Here is a 26,207-nt window from a genome sequence, read left to right as displayed (position 1 = left end):
TCAGCCTGTTCATCATTTCTTATAGCACAATAGTATTCCATCACATTCATATACCACAACTTACTCAGCCATTCCTCAATTGATGGGTATCCTCTCAATTTCCAATTCTTTGCCCCCACAAAAAGAGCTGCTACGAATATTTTTGTACATGTAGGTCCTTTTCCCCTTTGTATGATCTCTTTGGGATATAGCCCTAGAAATGCTATTGCTGGGTCAAAGGGTATGCACATTTTGATAGACCTTTAGGCATAGTTCCAAATTGCTTTCCGAAATGGTCGGATCATTTCACAACTCCACTAACAATACATTAGTGTTCCAATTTTCCCACATCTTCTCCAACATTTATCATTTTCCTGTTTTGTCATCTTGGCCATTCTGATATGTGTGATGTGGTACTTCAGAGTTGTTTTGATTTGCATTTCTCTAATCAATAGTGATTTAGAGCATTTTTTCATATGAGTGAAGATGGCTTTAATTTCTTCATCTTAGAACTGTGTCTTCATATCCTTTGAACATTTATCAATTGAGGAATGGCTTGTATTCTTATAAATTTGACTTAATTCTTTATATATTTTAGAAATGAGGCCCTTATCAGAGAGACTGGTTGTAAAAATTCTTTCCCAATTTTCTACCTTTCTTCTAATCTTAGTTGCGTTGGCTTTGTTTGGGCAAAAACTTTTCAATTTAATGTAATCAAAGTTATCTATTTTGCTTTTTGTAATGTTCTCTATCTCCTGTTTGGTCATGAATTTTTCTGTTCTCCATAGATCTGACAGGTAAACTATTCCTTGCTCTCCCAGTTTGCTTATAGCATCACTCTTTATAGCTAAGTCATGAACCCATTTTGACTTTATTTTGGTATATGGTGTGAGATTTAGGTCTATGCCTAGTTTCTGCCATAATCTTTTCCAGTTTTCCCAGCAGTTTTTTTTTCAAAGAGTGGGTTCTTATCTCAGAAGCTGGGGTCTTTGGGTTTATCAAATAATAGATTACTATATTCATTGACTACTATGTCTTGCATATTTAACCTATTCCATTAATCCACCACTCTATTTCTAAGCCAGTACCAAGCAGTTTTGATGAATACTGCTTTATAATACAATTTAAGATCTGAAATGGCTAGGCCACCTTCCCCTGAATTTTTCTTCATTAGTTCTCTTGATATTCTGGACCTTTTGTTCTTCCAAATGAATCTTGTTTTTATTTTTTCTAACTCTATAAAATAGTTTTTTGGTAGTTTGATTGGAATGGTACTGAGTAAGTAAATTAGCTTGAGTAGAATTATCATTTTTATCATATTAGCTCGGCCTATCCCTGAGCAACTGATGTTTTTCCAATTATTTAGATCTGATTTTATTTACATGAAAAGTGTTTTGCAATTGTGTCATAGAGTTTCTGGGTTTCTTTTGGGATTCGACTCCTAAATATTTTATAATGTCTACAGTAAGTTTAAATGGAATTTCTCTTTCTATCTCTTGCTGTTGGGTTTGTTGGTAATATATAGAAATGCCAATGATTTATGTGGGTTTATTTTACAGCCTGCAACTTTGCTAAAGTTGTTGCTTATTTCAAGTAGTTTTTTACTTGATTCTCTGGGATTCTCTAAGTATAACATCATGTCATCTGCAAAGAGTGATAGCTTTGTTTCTTCTTTGCCTATTCTAATGCCTTCAATGTCTTTTTCTTATTGCTAAAGCTAACATTTCCAGTACAATATTGAACAACAGTGGTGATAATGGACATCCTTGCTTCAACCCCAATCTTAATGGAAATGCTTCTAGCTTGTCCCCATTACATATTATGCTTGCTGAAGGTTTTAGATAGAAGCTATTTATTATTTTAAGGAAGAGTCCATTTATACCTATGCTGTCTAGTGTTTTTAATAGGAATGGGTGTTGTATTTTGTCAAAAGCTTTTTCTTCATCCATTGAGATGATCATGTGGTTTTTCTTAGTTTTGGTGTTGATATGATGAATTATGTTGATAGTTTTCCTTATATTGAACCAGCCCTGCATTCCTGATATAAATCATACCTGGTCATAGTTTATTATTCTTGTGATAAGTTGCTGTAATCTATTTGCTAATATTTTGTTGAAAAATTTTGCATCTGTATTCATTAGAGAAATTGGTCTATAATTTTCTTTCTCTGTTTTGACTTTTCCTGGTTTAGGTATTGCCACCATATTTGTGTCATAAAAAGAATTTGGTAAGATTCCCTCTTCACCTACTTTACCAAATAGTCTATATAGTATTGGAATTAATTGTTCTTTAAATGTTTGATAGAATTCGCATGTAAATCCATCTGGCCCTGGAGATTTTTTCCTAGGGAGTTCATCAACGGCTTGTTCAATTTCTTTTTCTGAGATGGGGTTATTTAGGTATTTTACTTCCTCTTCTGTTAACCTGGGCAATTTATATTTTTGTAAATATGTATCCATTTCACTAAGATTGTCAAATTTGTTGGCATGCAGTTGGGCAAAATAATTCCTAATTATTGTTTTAATTTCCTCTTCCTTAGTGGTAGCTTCACCTTTTTCATTCTTGGTATTAGTAATTTGGTTTTCTTTCTTTTTTTAATTAAATTAACCAAAGGTTTATCTATTTTATTGGTTTTTTTCATAAAACCAGCTCTTAGTTTTATTCATTAATTCAATAGTTTTCTTAATTTCAATTTTATTAATTTTTCCTTTGGTTTTCAATATTTTTAATTTGATGTTTTAATTGAGGATTTTTAATTTGTTCTTTTTCTAGATTTTTTTTAGTTGTATGCCCAATTCATTGATCTCCTCTTTTTCTACTTTATTTATGTAAGCATTTCAAGATATAAAACTTCCCCTAAGAACTGCTTTAGCTGCATCCCATAAGTTTTGGTATGTTGTCTCATTCTTGACATTCCCTTGAATGAAATTATTGTTTCTATGAGTTGTTGTTTGGCCCAATCATTTTTCAGGATTAGATTATTTAGTTTCCAATTATTTTTTAGTCTATCTTTCCATGGCCCTTTATTACATATGCTTTTTATTGCCTCATGATCTGAAAAGGATGCATTTAATGTTTCTGCCTTAATGCATTGGATTGTGACATTTTTATGCCCTAGTACATGGTCAATTTTTGTGTGTACCACCGAGAAAAAAGTATATTCCTTTCTATACACATTCAGTTTTCTCCAGAGGTCTATCATACCTAACTTTTCTAATGTTCTATTCACCTCCTTAACTTCTTTCTTGTTTATTTTGTGGTTAGATTTATCTAGTTCAGAGAGGGGGAGTTTGAGGTCCCTCACCAGTATAGTTTTGCTGTCTATTTCTTCCTGTAACTCCCTGAACTTCTCCTCTAAGAATCTGGATGCTATACCATTTGGTGCATAGATGTTTAGTAATTATATTACTTCATTGTCTATGGTGCCTTTTAGCAAGATGTAGTTTCCTTCCTTATCTCTTCTGATAAGATCTATTTTTGCTTTCGCTTTGTCTGAGATCAGGATTGCTACCCCTGCTTTTTTTACTTCAGCTGAAGCATGAAGCTTTTACCTTTACCCTGTATGTGTCACTCTTTTTCAAATGTGTTTCCTGTAAACAACATATTGTAGGATTATGGTTTTTAATCCACTCTGCTATACCTTTCCGTTTTATGGGAGAATTCATCCCATTCACATTCACAGTTATGATTACTATCTGTGTCTTTTTCTCCATCTTTCGCCCCCTGTTTATGCTTTTCTTTTTCCTTTCCTCCCCTCACTAGTGTTTTGCTTTTGACCACTGACTCCTTCAGTCCCACCTCCCTTCTATTGTCCCTTTCCCTTTTCTTCCCCTTTACCCTTACTGCTTCTTTCTTCCCTTCTATCACTCCTCCCTTTTCTTTCCCCTTTTCCCTTCTACTGCCTATAGTGCAAGTTACATTTCTATACCTAACTGATTATGTTATTCCCTTCTTGAGCCAAATCTGATGAGAGTAAGATTCAAACAATGCTCATCCCCTTCCCTTCTTTACCTCTGCTCTAATAGGTTTTTGTGTCTTTTCCTATAACATAATTTACCCTTGTCTGCCTCTTCCTTTCTCAGTACATTTTCTTAGCTCAGACTAATCCACTTACTTGGATCCATTTAACCCACTTGATTAAATTTTTTTTTATCATTATATCAAAGTCAACTTATATCCATCCCTTTTATGTATACTCCTTTAACATGGTACAATAACAATACAGTTCTCAGGAATTGCAAGTGTCATCTTTCTTTGTAGGGATGTAAACATTTTGCCCTTATTAACAACATATTGTATCTTTCTGTCCCATTTACCTTTTTGTGTCTTTCTTGAATCTTGTACTTGAAGATCAAATTTTTTGTTGAGCTCTGATCTTTTTATCAGGAAGGTTTGGAAGTCTCCTATTTCATTGAATATCCATCTCCTTCCCTGGAAAATCATGCTCAATTTTGCTGGGTAGTTAATCCTTGGCTGCATTCCAAGCTCTTTTGCCTCATGGAATATTATGTTCCGTACCCTGTCTTTTAATGTAGAGGTTGCAAGGTCCTGTGTAATGCTGACTGTGGTTCCATTATATTTAAATTGTTTCTTTCTGGCTGCTTGCAGCAATTTCTCTTTAATCTGGTAATTTTGGAATTTAGCTATTATATACCTTGGTGTTTTGAATTTGGGATCTCTCAGGCGTGGAGTGGTGGATTCTTTCTATTGTCATTTTACCTTCTGGTTCTAGGACTTCAAGGCAGTTTTCCTTTATGATTTCCTGAAAGGTATTGTCCAGGCTTTTTTTTTCATCATGATTTTCAGGTAGGCCTATGATTTTTAAATTGTCTCTCCTGGATCAACTTTCCAGGTCAGTTATTTTACCCATGAGGTATTTTACATTTTCATCTATTTTTTCATTTGTTTCTGTTTGACTGATTTTTGCTCTCTTATAGAGTCATCAGTTCCATTTGTTCAATTATAATTTTTAACATATTGTTTTCTTATGTTAGATTTTGTACTTTCTTGTCCATTTGGCCAATTGTATTTTTAAGGGATTTGTTTTCTTCAGCATACTTTTTTTTACATTTGGCCAATTGTGTTTTTTAGTGACTTGTTTTCTTCAATGTACTTTTTTCCAATTGGTCAGTTGTACTTTTTAAGTACTCCTCTACCTCTTTCATTTGACTTTTAAAATCCTTCTTGAGTTCTTCTAAGAAAGCTTTTTGGGCTTCAGACCAGTTCATATTCCCTTTTGATGTTGCAGATGTGGGTTTGATGACAATGTTGTCCTCTTCAGAATTCCTGTCTTGATCTTCATTCTTCTCATAATATGAATCTGTGGTACATTTCTTTTTACTCATGGTGTTTCTTTATTCCCTGGCCTTTAAAAAGATTATGCTCTCCTGATGGATAGCAGAGGTCACTGACCCAAGCTTCTTGTGTTGGGAACCTAGGTCTTGGTCACTGACTTTGTATGCTGGGGCCTCTTATGTTGGCAATTGGAGGCTGTAGGGTTCTGGCAGCTTACCTGATGTTGGGCTGGAGTCATCAAGGCTGGGACTTCCAGGCAATCTAAGTTGCCTGCTTTTCCTTTCCTTTAGCTTTATTCAACTCCTTTTAGATGGATGCTGCCCAGTGTTTATCTGCATGGGGCCCCTTGCAGTGCTGCCTTCCTTAGTTCTGTTGAGGCACTAGGAGAATCCTTTGTTGTAGAATGCCAAGGCACCCGGTGGTTTTCTGGGCTGATTTCCACTAGTTCCCCTGCCCTCACTGAGGCACTGCAAGGTCCAGCTGTTGGTGTTTGCCTGCTTGACCACCTGGGCTTTGGGATCTCCTCCTGGTTGGCAGTTGGAGGCTGTAGGGTTCTGACAGCTTACCCGGTGTTGGGCTGGATTCAACAAGGCTGGGACTTTTTGGCAACTCTAGGTTGCTTTCTTCAGCTTCTTTCAGATCAATCCTGCAGGGTGCTTATCTTTCTGGGGCCCTTTGTATTGCTGCTTCTCTTATTTTTACAGAGGCACTGGGAGACTCATTTGCTGTAGAATGCCTAGGCACTAGAATCTCCTCCTGGTGTGCTAAAGTGGGTCTTTCCACTAGCTCGCTGGGTGACTCCAGGTTCCATACTATTCCCCTTCACCAAGGGTAAGAGGGGCCTTTCCTGTTAATCCCTCTTGCTACCTGGGCTACTGCACTGCTGCACCCCATCTTTCTTCTGGTTCAGCTGTTCCAGGGTTTTTTCTGGGGTGATATTTTCTAGGTTTTTGGAGGTTGATAGGGGAGGGTGAGGTGACTACCTTTTTTACTCCACCATCTTGGCTCCCAGAAGTGGAAGCAAACCCAAAGTTTTAAAAACATTTGTTTAAAAAAATGTTTTCACATGCACCTGGGAAATAAAAAATTAGGAAATGGGGTACGGAAACCTATCCTGCCCTACAGGAAAATAGAAGAGGAAGGGGATAAGAGAAGGGGGGAGAGATAGAAGGGAAGGCAGACTAGGGGAAAGAGTATTCAGAATGTATGCCATCTTGGGGTGGGGGAGGGGCAAGATAGGGTGAACATTTGGAATTCAAAATCTTGTGGAAGTAAATGTTGAAAACTAAAAATAAATAAATTTATTAATAAAAAAGCAAAAAAAAATAAAATATGTGTATTTCCAGTGCCTATCACTGTACCTGAAAAAAAAATGAAATATGGGATGTTATCTCAGGAATTTGTAATTGGGAAAAGCAGTGACCTGCTCAATAGTAACATACCCTTATATTTTACTATAATGCCTCATCATTGAATAGAAGTTCCTGGGCTCTTAAAGGCTATGGCAATGGATCACAAACTCTCATAGATATTACCTGCTTGAAAAGGAAGGATAGGTAGAGTGATGGAAAATTCATCTCTAGTTTAAGGATAACGCTAAGTATGAGGGCTCATCATCTCTGGCTCAACTCCAGTGGCTGTGTTGTTTTGAGGCCACAATAACTCATGTAAACCATTTTATCTATAGGAAAGATGGGTCCATAATATGCATGATCAAACATATGCAAAAACAAATGAAATAATGACTTTTTGAAGTATTGAAATGAATAATAACTATAGGAAACTGAATAATTGTAGATGACTGTCATCTAAAATTATCATACACAAAATTTTCATTATTAGAGCTAGAAAGAGGAGCAAAGTTTCAATTTTAGTTTTATATTCTCTGAACTTCGAAATTACATTATTGTAATTAACGTAAAAAGTCTCTAATGTAGGAATTCCCCCAAATGCCACTTTATTGAGTTCACAGGAATTTCAACTAGGGGCTTGCTTATTTTTCCAACAAGTAGTTTGTCAAGTAATCTATATTTGGTATTTCTCTTGAAAGGATATATGTCTTTAATCAATTGCTTTTTAAAATAAATATTTTCTCAAATTAATTTTTCAGCTCTTCTAGAAAGCATTGAAGTAACTGACTTTATAGAATGGGATTCCAAATGTATTTCAATCTCATGCTAAAATACTGTATCTCTGACAAAAAAATTCACAGCATAAAATGAGAATGAATGAGGTATAGCTGCTGACCAAGATGGAGATGTAAAAATAATTGAAAAAAAACACAGACTCAGAAACCTATGCCCACTGTAAAAATAAGGAAAGTAAACAAATCATTAGGTCATACAGCTAGAGGAATAGAATGTAAATCGAGGAGATGGGATTGTTATTGCTACAAAAAGATACTGTTTGGATTTCAACTAGAGTTCTGTAGACAAACTGTTCACCAAACCCAGGTAATTACCCCTGAGGCCCTTGGGTGCAAATTTAATTTTCATTCAGTAAGGCTGACCCTAGGGCTAGAGGGTAAGGGAGTTAAGCTTGTTGTTTGCAAATTAAGTTATGAGGAAGTGATGAAGATGCTCAGCTTGTCACTCAGTTGGAGATGAATCCTTTTAGTGAAACTTTTAGAGAGATTGTGGCAATGCTAATTACATGATCCATCAAAGATCTGTTGTATTTACAAAAATACCTCAAATGTGAAGCAAAAATAACTTTCTCATTTAAAAAAACAAATCATTTTATGAAATCACAAGTATATATGGGAATAGTGTTTAATATGGCTCCAATTTTGTAATGACTTGTTTAATCTGAAAATAATTAAACATTAAATAGAACATCAATATGGAGAAAGTGTTGTTTTCAAATTCTTTGCCCTTTGAGAATATTTACTGATTGCTTTTTCAATCAATCAATAAATCAACAAGCATTTATTATATGCCTAATATGTGCCAGGTCCTATATTGAATGTTGCAGGTACAAATTTAAAAGTGTTGAGGCCGTCTCTGCTCTCCAGAAATTTATATTCTACCAGGAGATGAAATATATTAATATATAAGTAAACATAAGACACCTACAAAATAAATAAAGAGTTTTTGGAGAGGGAGGGAGACAGAAAGACCAGCAACAAAGAAGAATCAGGAAAGGCCTCTTGAAGTAGGTTTTATTTAAGCTGAGCTTTGAAAGAAGTTAGAAATGTGAAGAGGCATAAGTGAGGAGAGAAATCATTCTAAGCATGGAGGATTGGAGACTTGAGATGCAATGAGCTGTGTAAGGAAAGGCACGTATGTTAGTTTAGCTGCAATGCAGAGGACATGAGGAAGAATAATGTGTAATCAGCCTGGAAAGATAGGCCTAAGTCAGCATTAAATGATTTTAAATCCCAACATGTGCTTTTAAGCCTATAGGTAACAGAGCCAACAACAGAGCTCTTTGATCAGGGAGTTGACACTGACAGATTAGAATAATGCTTTAGGAATATCAGCTTGGTGACTGTGATGGAGGAATAGGAGAAAGGAGAAAATGGGCACAGGAGAATCAATTGGGAAGCCATCAGAACAGTCTAAAATAGGAGTAGAGGAGGTGAGAGCCTGTATTTGTGCAGTTGTGATGTAACTAAAGAAAAGGGGACAGATGTGAGAATTGTTCAGTAAATAGAAGTGGCAAGAATTGACAAATGATTGGATGGGAGAGGAGGTGAATGAAAACGAAGAGAATGAAGAGCTGAGGACAATTCCTCAGTTGCAAAAGCAGATGACTGGAAGCATCACATTACCTATGACAGAAATAGGGAAGTTAAGAGGAAGAGTTTGTTTAGAGGAAAAGATAATTCCAGTTTTGGACATGTTGATTGTGGGACAGTTGTTAACTTTTGGGACATCCACATAGAAAAGTTCAGTGGCTTTAATGGTGTCTAACTAGAGTTCTAGAGAGCGATGAAAGTTGAATGTACATTTGGGAAACATTCCTCCTTTGTTATTTAAGAATCAATTCAATTTATGTACCTGAATACCTCTCATTTACATACTCTTTACTTTATCCAAATCTAGATTTCAAAGAATCAGATAAAATTGTCAGTTTCATTCTGCAGTTGAATTTGCAGTATCAATTACCACCTATAAATATTTTCTAACTGGTTTTTGCATATTTATTTGAAGACTGATAACTTACAATTATTGCTTTTTAAAGTGACAAGTCATTTACACTCTACTTTGAGTTTTTTTTAACAAAATTAAGTGCAATATGATGTTAATATATTTGTGAGTTCTGTCCCAAAGGGGATATTTCTATATATCATACTATCAGCTAGAGAATTCTAGTGAATCCCTAGGGGAATGAAAGAGCTGGCAAAGGCTGCTTAAATATTCAAGTTACATAGAATGAGTGAAAATTTGCAGTGAAATAAGATTTAGCTAATAATATATGTTATTATATATATATATATACACACATATATATGCAAACATATATACATACACTCTTGTGTGTGTGTGTGCATAGGTCACTCGTATTGACCACTCATTTGACTAACATTTCTCCAAGGGATGATATGGAGTAATTAAATACATATAGGCTATGTATGGGAAAAGGTAAAATGCTTTTTTGTGGGATTAGTATTCTTGAATGTGATTTTCATTAACTCTTGGGGCCATTTTTTCCATGAAGAAGTACCTCCAAAAATCTAATCAGGGCTATTGGGAAAATAGGATTCCTGAAAACATTTAATTTATAAAGGAGGTTCAAACTGCACACATAAAGGCAGCATTTTCTCAGAATAAAAGAACCACATAGTTGAAGGGGTACGTGAGGTTATCTAGGTCAATCTATATCCAAGCAAACTGTTCCTTTATATTATACATCTTTCAGCATTTGCTCAAGAAGCTTAAATGAGAGAGAATTCATTACTTCCTCAAAGTAACCCATTTCATTTTTAGGAAGATGTCATTCACTGTCAAACTTAAATGTGCCCTTCACATCTTCTGTCCGTTACTTTCAGGCCAAGCAGAATAATGCATTTAATAAATGCTTTTTTATCATTCATTAATTTATTCCACATAAAAGCTCTTCTCACTTCTACTTTGCTGACACACACAATGTCCATATGAAACAAAAATACTGAGCCAATTCAATAAAAAATTCAGTCATTTTGCGCTATATAAAATGCTTTTCCTCTAAGTTTTCAATTGTGTATGGCTATATACAACATCAAAGCTATTAGAAAGAAAATAATAATAATTAATAATAAGCAGGCAAATCAATGCTTTTCAAATTGTTCCAAATATTCAAGATTGAAATAGCAAAATGCAAAGAATATATATTAAAATCATGAAATACAATATTATGTGTAAATAACATGCCAGGAATCCAAATACACTTGATTTTCCTTTTGGCAATGTGTCTTCCACAGAAAAGATAAGCTACAGAAAAGTTGGCAAAAGATTATGATAGATCTTTGTGGCTGTGTGGTCCTTTGGCAATATAGCAAAGAATAGTGATTGACAATGATGGGAGTCCAAAAGACCAGTTAAGATCAGAAATGCTAGGCAAGCACCAAGAAACTGGGGAGTATGCAAGTATTGAATCAAGGGACCTGGGGAAGATTCAGAGAGCCATAGCAGTGATTTTAAAATGTCACATACACAAAGCAGGTCTGGAGCTGAAAAGTCAAGATAATGTAATGGTGTTGTCATCAAAAGTGGAATTCAGCAAACCCTGAATCATTGCAATTCAACAAACATTTTTCAGAATGTGATGTCAGAATAGAATAAATGGGGGGGGGTTGGATTAAGGGAAATATACTTAATTTTTCACAACATGACTACTATGGAGTTGTTTTGCATGACTACACATGCATAACCTGTATCAAGTTGCTTGCCTTCTCAATAAGGGTGGGTGGGGAGTGAGGAAGGGAGAAAATTTGGAAACAAAAGTTTTAAAAACAAAAGCTTAAAAAGAAATTGTTTTTACATGCAACTGGGAAACAAGATATATAGGAAATGGGGTATAGAAATCTATCCTGCCCTATGGGAAAATTGAAGGGGAAGGGGATAAGAGAAGGTGGAGAGAGGTAGAAGAGAGGGCAGATTAGGAGAAGGGTTATTCAGAATGCATGCCATCTTGGAATGGGAGAGGGATGAGATGGGGAGAATATTTGGAACTCATAATCTTGTGGAAATGAATGTTGAAAATTAAAAATAAATTAATTTTTAAAAATTATAACAAAAAAGTAAAGAAATAAAAAATAACAGAATGTGATCTCAGAAATTCTTCTGGGTGTAAAGCATATAAAGAGAAAGATAAAACAGTCTCTAACCTGAAGGAGGCAGCTACATTGCTCAAGGGATAGAGTACTGGGCCTGGAGTCAGAAAGACCTGAATTCAAATCCACCTTCAAATAACTACTAGCAGTGTGACCCTGGATAAATCACTAACCTCTATTTGCCTTGGTCCAGTGGAAAAGGAAATGGAAAACTATCCTGGTATGTTTGCCAAGAAAACCCCATGGACAGTATGGGGTCAAGAAGAGTTGGACATGATTGAATCATTGAACAACAAAAAAACAACTTCAAGGAGCTTCTCTTTCACACAAGCCTGTGGGTGTGATGTACCTCTGTCCTAAGGGACTTCTCTTCGTGAGGGGTCATCTATAGGGTGACATGTTTTGGGCCTCAACCTCAACTATTTTTTTTTTTTTTTTTAGTTAGGAAGACTATATCCTCTGGGAGGATGGGGTGTGTTGTTTGACTTGGAGGCTCTTTCTATATGAACCTTAGAGCTAATTGATTTTTCAGTACAGGTACTTGAAGGAGGTAAATAAAGCAGGATCTGATTCTTTGCTTCCCTTTAAACATTCTATAATTCTTCCATACTGTGGCACTAACTATTCTCCTCTTCACATTTTGCACAACTGTCCCCTTATGTGTGGGTTGCATTCCTTCCACCTATATCTTTTAAAATTCTTCTCTTCCTCTTAGACTCAGCTTGAGTGGCATTTCCTCCACTGAATTAATTTTCTTCTCATCCCGTTACCTAAAAATGCTCTTTCTGCCCTCAAACTTTGCCTGAATTCTTCCTGTATACTATCAAATTCTACCTTTATGAACATGTCATCCCTCTATCCCCACCTCAAGGACAGTGTAAACTCAATGTAGACAGAATCAAATATTTTTCTTTTCATCTTTCTCTCTCTGACAGTAAGTATAAAGTAGGTAATTTATTAAGAATATTTGGATTGAGTTGGATTATAAAATAAAAACATGGAAAACAATCCAATGGGGATACACATACATATAGTATGCATACATAGCATATGTTCATGCATGTGCTCATATGTACACATATAGAGGTATATACATATATGTGTATACTCATATGTTCATATATACCCATATATATTACTACATTCATTTGTAAAGTAATATTTGAACTTTCTAATATTCACTTCTATCATTTTATAATTATCATATCAGGACCAGAAGACAGAGGGGAAAGGAAGGTAAATATTAAATTTGATGACTGAATTGCAGCATTACCTCAGCAAATTCCACTTGGAACAGTTGTATGATAACTTCCTACTCATTTATCACATTACATTAATTTTACAAATTAACCTCAGGTACTACAGAATATGGATTGTCTCAATTATGGAAGCATAGATTCCATTACCATTCCATTATTATTCCATTTCATTTGTGACTTCATGATAATAAGTGCCGGATGTAAGTTTCCATTCCTATGATCCCACCAGAAATTGCTTATCCAGAAGCACTCTGCCAAGCACAGTTGCCCAGAACTCTTAATTTTTACCCAAGCTAAATAGTAGTTTAGAATTTTAAAAAAAAATACTGATCATATCGAAATTAAAAGCTATATGTAAAATGTGGGTAAAGGAAACACATCTGACCTTGAGATAGCCTGCTAAATATATGTGTGTGTATTTATATGTGTATATATATAATATACACACACACACACACACACACACATATATATATATATATACATATATATTCACTTGCAGTTTAGAAGCAGATACATGAAGATATGGGCTAGATAGCAAAGAATTTTTAAAGGAAACTGCAGAAGGAAATTCAGAAATGGGATTACCTACTTCAAGTAACCAAGAAGATGCCACACCCTGTCAAGAATCTAACTGAATAAAAATATGAACAAGAATATAGTCAATACTCTCATTTTGCAGATAAGAATATCAAGATTCAGAATTTTCCTGATTGAGGTAAGAATAGAAAAACTATTATCCTTTAGAGCCTCCATGCTGAGAAAAGTACAGATAGAATATATCATCATCATCATCATCAGTCAATCATTCAACAAGGATTTATTAAGCATTTATTATGTGTCAGAAACTGTGTTAAGCACTGACATAAAGAAAACCCTCTCCCCAAACACTTGCTCAAAACCAGCGTCTTTCCCTCAGGAGTTCATATTCTAGTTGAAAGATATAAGCATCGTAGAGGAAGGTATTCTCAAAGGAGAATATGCTAGAAACTAGGACAAGGGTGGGGAATCTCCAGCCTTGAGGCCACATGTGGGCTTCTAGGTCCTTGGGTACAGCCTTTTGACTGAATCCAAGTTTTACAGAACAAATCCTTTTATTAAGGGGATTTATTCTGTGAAATTTGGATTCAGTCAAAGGTTGCACTTGAGGACCTAGAGGGTCACATGTGCCCTTGAGGCCACAGGTTTCCCACCCCTGAGGAGATTAGGGAAGGTCTCCCCTGCAGAAGGTGGGATTTGAAACAAGAAGAGGAGAATGAGGAGCAACTGCATTCTGAGTCTGATTGATGATGAGTGCAAATGATAGAAAAGATGTAGTGTCATGTTCAAAGAACTGCAAAGAGGCCATTCTATCTGGAGGAGGTATGGCTGTAGAGTGTGTGAAGGAGTGTTCAATGTAAGAAAGTCAGAAAAGTAGGAAGAGTCCAGATTACAAAGAACTTTAAATTCTAAAAAAGAGAAGTTTATACTTTATCTGGGAGGAAATAGAACACTGGAGATCAGTGAGCAGGGAAGTTGTGTGTGGATCTAGATGATCTTTATTAGAACATAGGAAAAAAAACTTAGGAAAATAAAAAAAATCTTTAAAGAATGGATCTTAAAAACTTGAAACTTTTGAGTTTTTCAGAAGAGAAATTTGACCACAAAAACAACGATGGGAAATAAACATTGCTCTAGAATGAAGTTACTGCTAAATGATTGATATCAGGAAATGAATGGAATGTGCACTACCCCCAATGGGATACTGAACCTCTTGTTTTAACCCCTTCTTTGCAAAGTAGCTAATAGTTGACAGCCATATGGTATTTATTTATTTATTCACAAATAAATATGTATTCTAAATTATTATATCACTTGAGAAGAGAATGTAACTTTCAGGAAGTTAACATAGGTGTGAAAATTGCTATACTTTTGGCTGCAGACAACTAGTTGTGGGTGTTTGAAGAGCAGAACCAGGGAAAATATTCTTTTCTAGCTGAAGCAAACATCAGCTGTCTTTCCAGCAGGCAATTAACATCTGAAACTCTATAATCCTCCTAGGGTTTATGTGACAAAGTTCTGTGGGGATAGCTGGGCTGCTCTTTTTCATAGAAATGATATTTCCCTTTGATTCTAAGGAATTTCCTGTTTGATTATAAGGCCCTACACAAATCTTCATGGGAATTAGTCAGATCTCTCAGAATACTATGTCATAATTTCCTTATTAGGGTTCTATTATGGATAATTCCATAAAAGATAGCTAGGATCTTCAAGTCCCTTCCTGATACTCTTCCCATGTAGATAATTAGCTAATTTATTTGAATGCGGAGAAACTTTATAGTAGTAGGAATAAAACTGATTAGCTTTCTAACTATCAGCTGTTGTCAACTTAACCCTGAGAAGATAACATTTTAGGGCAAATACAATCAACAAGCAATGAAAGAAAATACTTAGCAAAAATTACTGGAAAGCAGAGACCTCAAAACCATTCATCAGAAAGCCTTTAACCCAGTCCATGTTTTTTCCCCTTTCTATTGCATTTTACTCTCAGAAAGAGATGTATGCCACCTTCTATGAGACAGGAGAGCATGAAGAGATCAAACAAAGGCTATAATGGATGGATGTTGGAGTATAACTGATCCTTCACATAATAGGAAGTTTAGCATACTGTGAAATTAAACCAGAGAAACAATTGCAATATTCTTCTATGTAGCTCTGGTACTATATAAATTAAAGTCATTCTTTAAAAAATATTAACTCTTCTCAATTAGCAAGCAATTCTTTGAAAGGTGCACCATCCAAAAACCTCCCAGTGAAGGATTTCAACTTGTTATGGTCTGCAGGGTGGTACTTCAAGCCAGGCTGCAATCAACTCAAGTGTGACTTTTAAAGTTTTATCGCAGCCAACTACAATATGGTATGTGCCATTAACTCCACTGTAAGCATTTATAGTAACCTCCATCTCACACATGACACTTTCCTAGATGATGCCTTGTTACACATTCTGAGACACTGCTGAGCAGTGTCTACTAGAATCAAAAGATACTGACTCCCCTTTCTCATACCAACTGATACATTTCCTTAGCAACTATCAGAGATGATAGGAAAGGAAGAAGGAATTGATATTTGGATGATACACCAACTCCTGCTCACAATAGCACCTAAAACCTTCTGGGATCCATTTCTATACACTTTTATTGTCCTCTTGTCTATTCAACCCTTACCCAAATACACTACTTAGTCTTATCATTCTTATATCATATTTGAATAACATTTTTAAATAGTTTTGTAAATTCCAAATTTAATGAGTACCCCAAAATGGGCCATTTCAATATACAACAAAAAAGAGGGAAAAAAAGAATTATATATAAAAACACAAATCTCTATTATGTATAGTTTATTTTTTAAAAAGTATGTGATAAATCCAGCATGAAATTGTGATCACTCATAGACCACAAACATTCTTTTCTGCCTTGGAACTGTGAGGAGGATGTCCTCTCTATAGCCACTACAAACTCTATCACCTAGCCAGCACTCCTCTTCTTCACCCCAGGACCACCACCCAGAACTTTGACCCAGATCCAAGCACTGGCAAAGCAAAAGAATCCTGCCTCAGCACTAGCAAAGAGAGCTCAACCCAGTGCAACAGACCTTTCCAATCAGGCATCCAGGTTGTCTTGGACTGGAAATTTGTTTCATTCTGACTTTTTGTGGGTTCTACTGCTCTAGAATTTGTTTAGAGCCATTTTTTTACAAGTGTTTGGAGGACTTTGGAGGAGAGTTTAAGTAAGTCCCTGCTTTTATTCAGTCATACTGACTCCACCACCTCGATTCATTTGAGACATTTTTTAAAAGCACAAAGGGGATCTTTGGCCTAAGAAAGACAGCCAAATGAACATCCTTTTATTAATAACCTGTTGGCCTTATTAATAAAATGATTAAATTCCCCAGAAACTATGTCTCTTGAACCTTTTTAAACATTACAATTATGGTTAACCACAAGGGGATCAGAGCCTTTCACTCTACATTCTTAACAAGAAGCTTCCTTCGGCTGGGTCCAGTAGGTGAGTTTCTCCAGAAGGAGAGTTCTCTTTTAGGACTCTGGCCCTAATCTGATTTTCCTTTTTACCAGTAAGTAATTTTTTTTTTCTGGGTAAGCATGTATGTGGCTATATGTCTGCTTTTAGTATTTGTGTTGCAGCTTTTTTCTAATTTTCAGTCTCATAGAGAGGCAATCATCAGGTAGATACATCTACTTGAAAAAGATCCTCTGAAGGAAGCTATATGGGGATGAGAGAGAGAAAACCTGTGTAGATAGTAAGAGGCCATCTGGGAAATTCTGGGTATTATAGCAATTCAGCTTACAAACCAATTGCTTGGTAAACCCCCAAAAGTGCCAGCAATATATTCCAAATTTCTTGTAGGACTAGGTTTTCAAAAAGGAAGATCCAGCAGGCCAATACTCTGGGAGAGAATCTCTAAAGCTACAATCCTTGCTTTCAAGCTCTTGGGGTTACATATAAATTAAGCTCTCTCTCTCTCTCTCTCTCTCTCTCTGTGTGTGTATATGTGTATGTGTAAGGAAGTCTTTAAGTAAAGGAAGAATCTAAGTGATGGTGTGGTATCTGGACCCCAGAAAGGAAAAACCCTGGACTTTCCAACATGGCCAAATCTCTGGTGTTTACCTGAGGCTATAATCCCATCAACTGGCTATAACCAATCTCTCAATTCTGTTACCCTTAACCTAGCCCATCCCTCCATTGTCTTACCTCCTTATGGCACCTGGCCACTTCCCACCCTTAATCCTAGTTGCCCTGATATTGTAGAACCAGAAGGTAAAATATAAATGGAAAGAAAAATGCCTCAGAACACCTTTTCTTTATTTTCTTCTTTTCTGGGAGGTTGAGGGGATTCTTTGTATCTATCACTAGTGTCTCTCTTCGCCCAAACCCTCTCCCCAAAAGAAAATAGCATAATAAATGAGCATAATTAGGCAAAAAAAATCAAAGCATATTCAAGCAAAACCTAACTCACACATTTGTCATATCCAATTATTTTTGTCTCATTCTGCACCTTGATTCTATCTTCTTTCCATCAGAAAGTGAACAGTATGTTTCATTATCAGACTTCTGTAAAAGTTGTTGGTCATTGCATTGTTCACAATTCTTGATCAAGTCTTTTAAAGTTGTTTGTCTTTGTTATTTTTTTGTAGTATAGTTGTTCTCCTGGTTCAGCTCACTTTGTTCTACATCAGTTCATTCAAGTCTTACCAGGTTTCTCTCAAACCATTCCTTTTACAATAATGTCGCATTACATTCATATATCACAATCTGTTCAGCTCTTCCCTAGTTGATGAGTACCTCTTTGTTTACAGATCTTTGCTATAACAAGAACAACAACTATACATATTTTTGTACATACAGATCCTTTCCCTCTGTCTTTGATCTCTTTGGGGTATAGGCCAAGGAGTGGTACAACTGAATCGGAGTTTAGTGACCTGGACAGCTCCAAATTGATTTCAAGAATGGCTCACCCAATTAGCGACTCCTCCCATACAAATTATTGTCATTTTCCTTTTCTTTTTGTCTTCTTTGCCAATCTGAAGGGAATAGGATAGAATCTAGAGTTGTTGTCATTGGCATTTCTTTAATTATTAGGGATGCAGAACATTTTCATTCCATGAGGCTTTTGAAAGCTTCATTTTTTTTCCTTTGATATTTGCCTGTTCATACCACTTGACCATTTATTTATTGGGTAATGGTTATCATTCACACAAATTAAAATAAGCCATAATTGTGTGCTTTTTAAATACAGTACAGAACATTAAAGAATTGCTGATATAGAACAATGTAAAAGAGCCTAAGGTATCTCACTCTATTCTCTAGTAAATGAACACTTTAGAACCATTGAGACTACCCAACCTGTTCAAACCTAGCAAAACCTGCACTTGAAATGAAACAAGTTAGATTCCATTTTCTTACCCTCTTTAGTGCCTCAAACCCTCTCTCAGGTTTGACCCTGAAGTAAAATTATTTAAAATTTAAGTTTGTCTTTAGGGTTTCCCAAAAAGGGGAGTGGAAAATAGGCTTAATGCCAAAAATAAATCAGGCATGGGGCAGACTTTATTCTTTTGCACAAAAGAGATATTTTGATATATGAAGTTAAACCAGGATTCTTTAATTTATCACTATTGTTACATTCTGTTGGAAAGCTGCTACTTAACCTTTATCATAACATGAACTAGTTTATATGAATGCTGATGAGTCAATTTATTTTTCATCCAACTCTACACTGTCTCCCTCACAGTCCATGTCTTCTGGAAAGCAAGGTAAGGATCTTTGTCTCCTCCTCTTATAGATGGTGCTATCTGATAAAGAAACTCTCCTTGCTATCACTCAGATTCACTCAGTGGACCTAAGATATCTATATCTCTAGCACTCAAATCCTTCCCCCTTCCCAAGTTTGGGCATATCACCATCAAAGCTGATGATCAGTTAGATAGTTAGGAAAAGAAATACAAAACAGAAAAGTCATTCAACAGCACAGATGCAAGTTTACCTAATGGAATCCCTTTATTCTAGCTGGTAATGAAATTGAGTAGTAGTCATATGCCGGGGTGTGAAAGAGCCAGCTCACCTGAAACCTCTTACTAGAAGGTTCATTGTCTGACAGTGCTACCGGAAGGACTGAAGAAGAGATCAAATCAGAAGCCATCTCCCCTTTTGCCTAACATCACAGGGCAGGTAAGACCCACAGGACTATTCAGTGTTTTCTGTGTCACACGAAAGAAGCCAGTTCTTTCAGGGCTGTGTCACCAAATGGATGGAAGTAGACATTTTCAAGGGGTTCAAGTACTGCATCACCATGGCCTTGGTACCTTCAGAAGTTTCCTGAAAAGCTTCAATAGTATGATCCCATAGGTGGCTTCCATAGACCATTTCAATTCCAGCAACATATATAAAATGTTAAGAGTTTCTTCTCCTCACTGAGTCACAAAACATTTCCTACTTACAATTAAAAAAAAACCCTTCAGACCTTACATTAATTCTGCAAAATCTTCTAATGTACACTAATTCCATATGCCTCATGTGTTCATTTTTGATGAACAGTGAAGCATATTTTGCCTATAATCTCTTAACAGCTGTCTCGTGTTCTTTTCTTTCCCCCTGTAAGTTAAAACAGAGTTATAAATCCTTTTAATGGGTGTGCCATAGCCTTGATTTTACATTCTGAAATCAAGATAGTTTATGGCAGGGCTGAGAACACACACCTTAAAGGATTCTTTGCCAAACATTAATTAGTAATTTTGTAGCAGGGCTTCAAGGACCAAAAGGATAGATTTTTTTTTTTTTGCAGAAATATTAAGAGTTCACATGTCATTAAGGTTTGAAAATTTTCTTTGGAAATAAAGACCATCTGATGAAAGCAAGAAAATTGATTTCTTAACTATATTAGAATATAAATATCTCTTTTCTCTTCAAAAAGCAATTACTCATGGGTGAGGATTTTGAGAAGATGGCAGAGTAGGTCAAAACATTCCAAGACCTGCAGATTCATCCCCCCCCCCAAAAAAGAAAAATAGTGCCTCAAGGTTAATGTAGAGTGGAAAAAATAAATAAGAGTTGGGACAGAACAGTGTTGTTTCCAGGACTACTGGAAGAGAACTGAAGAAAAATCTCAAGACTGAGGTTTGGTCCTTTTGAAGTGTAAATACCTCCAGGCTAGTTTCATTGAAATAGCAAGTTGCAAGTCCTGGTGCTAGCTGGGTTGGGAGATAGCATTAAACCCAGCCACAGGAATTTTCAACTCCCAGACAGTGTGAGGAGTCAGGCATCTGAGCAGGTGAAGATTGAGGGAACATCTGCTGATAATGGATGCCAGGCCCAGTTGTGCTACCTACAGGCAGCTCTAGGCAAGAAGGAACCAGCATACTCCCACTTGCAGAAGCAGTGGGGTGGGGACACTACTGGCTGTGAACACATAGAATATGCCAGAGTTACTGGTTTCAGTTCTAGGCCAGAAGGGGGAACCAAAGAAGGAATTGAATCCAGAGGCACCATTCCCCATCCCCCAGGACTAGAAGTGATTATAGAAAGTTGCAATTTAAAAAAAAGAGCAGGTAAAGGAGAAAGAACCCAAACATAAAAGTTACTATGGGAATAGAGAAGACCATGGTTCATTGTCAGAGAAGGATATTAAAGCAAAAAAAAAAAACAAAAACAAAAACAAAAAACAACAAAAAAAAAACCCTCTACTACCTCAAAGAGGAACATAAAATGGTCACCTGCCCAAAAATAATTCCCATAAGAACTTTAAAAAGACTTTAAAAATTGAACAAGAGAAATTGAGGAATTTTAAAAATAAGAACCTTCCAAGAAAAACAAGAAAATTATGAAAAGAAAGTTGATAGGAGATAGAGAATTTTCAGGAAGGAAATGACTCCTTGAAAATTAAAATTGGGCAAGGAGAAGCAAGTAAAGTTATAAGAGATCAAGAAATAATAAAACAAAATGTAGAGAATGAAAAAAAAAGAAAATGTGAAACATCTCACAAGAAAAACAACTTTTTCACAGATCGAGAAAACATAAGAATAATCAGACTACCTAAAAGCTATCATCAAAGAAAAAAAAGAATCTTGATAAAATAATACAACAAATGATTAAAGAAAATTGTCCTGATGTGTTAGAAGAAGAGGGGAAAGTAGCAATAGAAAGAAAAAATAGTGATCACTACCTGAAAGAGATCCTACAAGAAAAATCTACAGGAATATCATAGCTAAATTCTGAAACCCCCAGTTCAAGGAGAAAATATTATGAAAAACAATTAAAAAATTCCAACATGGCAAAGCTACAACTAGAATCACACAAGAGCTAGCAGTAGCTACACTAAAAGGCTACAGGTATTGGAATACTATATACCAAAGAGCCAAAGAACTGCAGTCAAAAATGTTACACCTAGCAAAGTTAAGTACATTCCTGAATAAAAACAAAAAAGGATAATCAACGAATTGCCAGACTTTCAGTATTTTATTGCAAAAAGACCTGAACTTAACAGAAAATCTAATATACAAGATCCATGAGAAATATAAGGTAAGCATCAAAGACTAATTACAAGGGACTAAACAATGACTGTTTATCTTTTCTGTATGTGAAATGAAAAATGTTTGCCTAAGATTGTTATTAGCAAATGGGTAGTTCATAAGAAAGATTGGGGTAGACCTGGATGTGATATGATTTTGAAAAGACCATGTAGGAACAGCTAAAAACAGTAATATTTATTTATTTATATTAATTTATACAAATAAAATATGAGAGGAAGAAGTGACACAGAGGAATTAGATGGGGGATGAGGGTTGGTAGTTCTGGAATCCTACTATCATTGGGATTGGTTTAAAGAGGGAACAATACGTACATAACTAGAAGAGTATAGAAGTCTTCTAAATTAAAGGAAAAAAATTTTTAAAAAGTTAGGTGTGGAGGAGGGTAGATAAGTGGGTAAGTTAAGTAGGTAGGAGGGAAGGATTCTTATTGAATTTTATGGTATTTTTTTTTCCTTAAGTCATTCATTCATTCATTTATTTTTAGGTTTCAGTGTTAACTTCCACAAGATTTTGAGTTTCAAGTTTTTTCCCCATCTGTCCCCTCCCCCAAAGATGGATTACTGCTTTGCCCAATCTTGCCTTTTTTCTATCACCCCTCAGCATAATTGATCATAACAACAACAAAACTAACAGAAACCACATGATCATCTCAGTAGATGAAGAAAAAGCTTTTGACAAAATACAACACCCATTCCTATTAAAAAACACTAGAGAGCATAGGAATAAATGGATACTTCCTTAAAATAATAAGTAGTATCTACCTAAAACCTTCAGCAAGTATCATATGTAATGGGGGCAAGCTAGAAGCATTTCCAATAAGATTGGGGGTAAAACAAGGAAGTCCATTATCACCACTGTTGTTCAATATCGTATTGGAAACATTAGCTTTAGCAGTAAGAGAAGAAAAAGACATTAAACGTATCAGAATAGGGAAAGAAGAAACAAAGCTATCACTCTTTGCAGATGATATGATGATATACTTAGAGAATCTTAGAGAATCAAGTAAAAAACTACTTGAAATAATAAACAATGTTAACAAAGTTGTAGGTTATAAAATAAACCCACATAAATCATCAGCATTTCTATATATTACCAACAAAGCCCAACAGCAAGAGATAGAAAGAAAAACTCCATTTAAACTCACCGTAGACATTATAAAATGTTTAGGAGTCTATCTACCAAAACAAACCCAGGAACTCTATGAACACAATTACAAAACACTTTTCACACAAATAAATTCAGATCTAAATAATTGGAAAAACAGCAGTTGCTCATGGGAGGCTGAGTTAATATAATAAAAATGACAATTCTACCTAATCTAATTTATTTATTCAGTACCATGCCAATCAAAGTACCAAAAATTATTTTATAGAGGTCAAAAAATTAATAAAAAGGTTCATTTGGAAGAACAAAAGGTCCAGAATATCAAGGGAACTAATGAAAAGAAATGCAGGGGAAGGTGGTCTAGTTATTTTAGATCTTAAATTGTAGTATAAAGCCCCAATCATCAAAACTACTTGCTATTGGCTAAAAAATAGAGTGGTGGATTAGTGGAATAGGTTAGGTATTCAAGACACAGTAATCAATGACTACAGTAATCTACTATTTGACAAACCCAAAGACCCCAGCTTCTGGGAAAAGAACTCACTATTTGACAAAAACTGCTAGGAAAAATGGAAAAGAGTATGGCAGAAACTAGGCATAGACCAAAACTCACACCATATACCATAATAAAGTCAAAATGGGTTCATGATTTAGATATAAAGGCTGATACTGTAAGCAAACTGGGAGAGCAAAGAATAGTTTACCTATCAGGTTTATGGAGAACAGAATTCGTGACCAAAGAGGAGATAGAGAATATTACAAAATGCAAAATGGATAATTTTGATTACACTAAATTGCAAAGGTTTTGCACAAAATCAATGCAAACAAGATTAGAAGGAAAGTAGAAAATTGGGAAAGAATTTTTACAACCATTCTCTCTGATAAAGGCCTCATTTCTAAAATATATAGAGAATTAAGTCAAATTTATAAGAATCCAAGCCATTCCCCATTGATAAATGGTCAAAGGATATGAATAGGCTGTTCTCAGATGAAGAAATTAAAGCCATCTATAGTCATATGAAACAATGCTCCAAATCATCATTGATTAGAGAAATGCAAATCAAACAGCTCTGGGGAACCACATCACACCTATTAGATTGGCCAACATGGCAAAACAGGAAAATAATAAATGTTGGAGAAGATGTGTGAAAATTGGAAAATTAATTTTATTTTGTAGGTATCATCCCTTCATATTCAAATCACCCTGTGTCTTCTCTCTCTCTCTCTCTCTCTCTCTCTGTATCAATATATTCCCTGCAATTACTCTGATGCTGAAAAAGGTCTCATGAGTTACAAATATCATTTTTCCATGTAGGAATATAAACATTTCATCTTTAACAAGTCCCTTATGATTTCTCTTTCCTTATTACCTTTTCATGCTTCTCTTGAGTCCTGCATTTGAAAGTCAAATTGTCTATTCAGGTCTGGTCTTTTCTTGAACAATGCTTGAAAGGCCTCTGTTTTATTGAATTTTCATTTTTCTCCCTGAAGGATTATACTCAGTTTTGCTGAGTAGGTTCTTCTTGGTGTAATCCTATGTCCTTTGCCTTTTGAAACATATTTCAAGCCCTCGTATCCCTTACTGTAGAAGCTTCTAAATCCTGTGTTATCCTAATTGTGCTCCACAACACTCAAATTGTTAATTTTTGTCTGCTTCCAATATTTTCTCCTTGACCTGGGAACTCTGGAATTTGGATGTAATATTCCTAGGAGTTTTCCTTTGGGGATCTTTTTTAGGAGGTGATCGGTGGATTCTTTCCATTTCCATTGTACCCTTTGGTTCTAGAATATCAGGGTAGCTTTCCTTGATAAATTCTTGAAAGATGATATCTAGGCTCTGTTTTTGATCATGGCTTTCAGGTAGTCCAATAATTTTTAAATTACCACTCCTGGATCTATTCTCCATGTCAATTGTTTTTCCAATGAAATATTTCATATTGCTTTCTATTTTTTTTATTCTTTTGGTTTTGTTTTATTGTTTCTTGATTTCATTAGTTTCCATTTGCTCCATTCTAATTTTTAAGTGAGCTTTTGGATCTCCTTTTCCATTTGGCCAATTATGGTTTTTAAGGCATTCTTCTCCTCATTGGTTTTTTGGACCTCTTTTGCCATTTCAGTTAGGCTATTTTTTGGGGGGGGGGGGGGGGGCTAAGCAATGGGGTTAAGTGATTTGCCCAGAGTCACACAGCTAGGAAGTGTTATGTGTCTGAGGTCAGATTCAAACTCAGGGCCTCCTGAATCCAGGGCTGGTGCTCTAGCCACTGTGCCACCTATCTGTCCTAGGCTATTTTTTAAGGTGTTGTTTTCTTCAGTATTTTTTGGGTCTCCTTTAGCAAGCTGTTGACTCATTTTTAATGATTCTCTTGCATCACCCTCATTTCTCTTCCCAATTTTTCTTATTCTTCTCTTATTTATTTTCAAAATCTTTTTTGAAATCTTCCATGGGCTGTGACCAATTGATATTTTTCATAGAGGTTTTGGATGTAAGAGCTTTGACTTTGTTGTCTTCTTCTGGTTATATGTTTTGCTCTTCTTTGTTGCCAAAGTAAGATTTTATAGTCTGATTTTTTTCCTACTTTTTGCTCATCTTCCTAGCCAATTACTTGACTTTTAAACTCTTTGTTAAGGTAGGACTCTGCTTCCAGTGTGGAGGGTGTATTGTCCCAAACTTCAGGAGTATTGTGTGACTGTTTTCAGAGATACTTCTAGGGACCTGTAAATTTTCAGTTCTTCCAAGGTGGTATGATCTAAGGAGGAGTTTTTACTCCTCTCCTGGCCTGGGCTCTGGTCTGTGAGTAACCACAAGCACTTTTTTCTATCTTGGAACTGTGAAGGGAATTCCCTCTCTGCTGCCACCACAAACACCTCCACAAGCTCCACCACATCAGCGCTCTTTCTCACCCCAGGACCACTACCCAGGACTGTATCCTAAATTGAAGCAAAGGCAAAGCAAGAGTATCCTGCCTCAGCACCAGCAAAGATATTCCTGCAATCCTCCTCTGATCAGCCACTCAATCCCTGCATTATCTGTGGGCCAAGAGTTCTGGAAGCAACCACCATCACCCTGCCCCCCTCACCCTCCCAGGGCTGAGGCCTGACCTCTTTCACTCCTCTCATCCAGGTCTGACAGACTTTTCCCACTGACATTCTAAGTTGTCTTTCTCATTTGTGGTTTGAGAAGTCTGGAAACCAATACAGCTGCCCATGATTCAGTCCCCTGAGGCCTGCTTCTAGT

The sequence above is a fragment of the Vombatus ursinus genome, unplaced genomic scaffold (assembly GCF_900497805.2).
Source record: "Vombatus ursinus unplaced genomic scaffold, bare-nosed wombat genome assembly UNPS02012179.1, whole genome shotgun sequence".
Taxonomy (NCBI): domain Eukaryota; kingdom Metazoa; phylum Chordata; class Mammalia; order Diprotodontia; family Vombatidae; genus Vombatus; species Vombatus ursinus.
The sequence above is the reverse complement of the archived record's forward strand: the minus strand, read 5'-3'. Positions refer to the sequence as shown.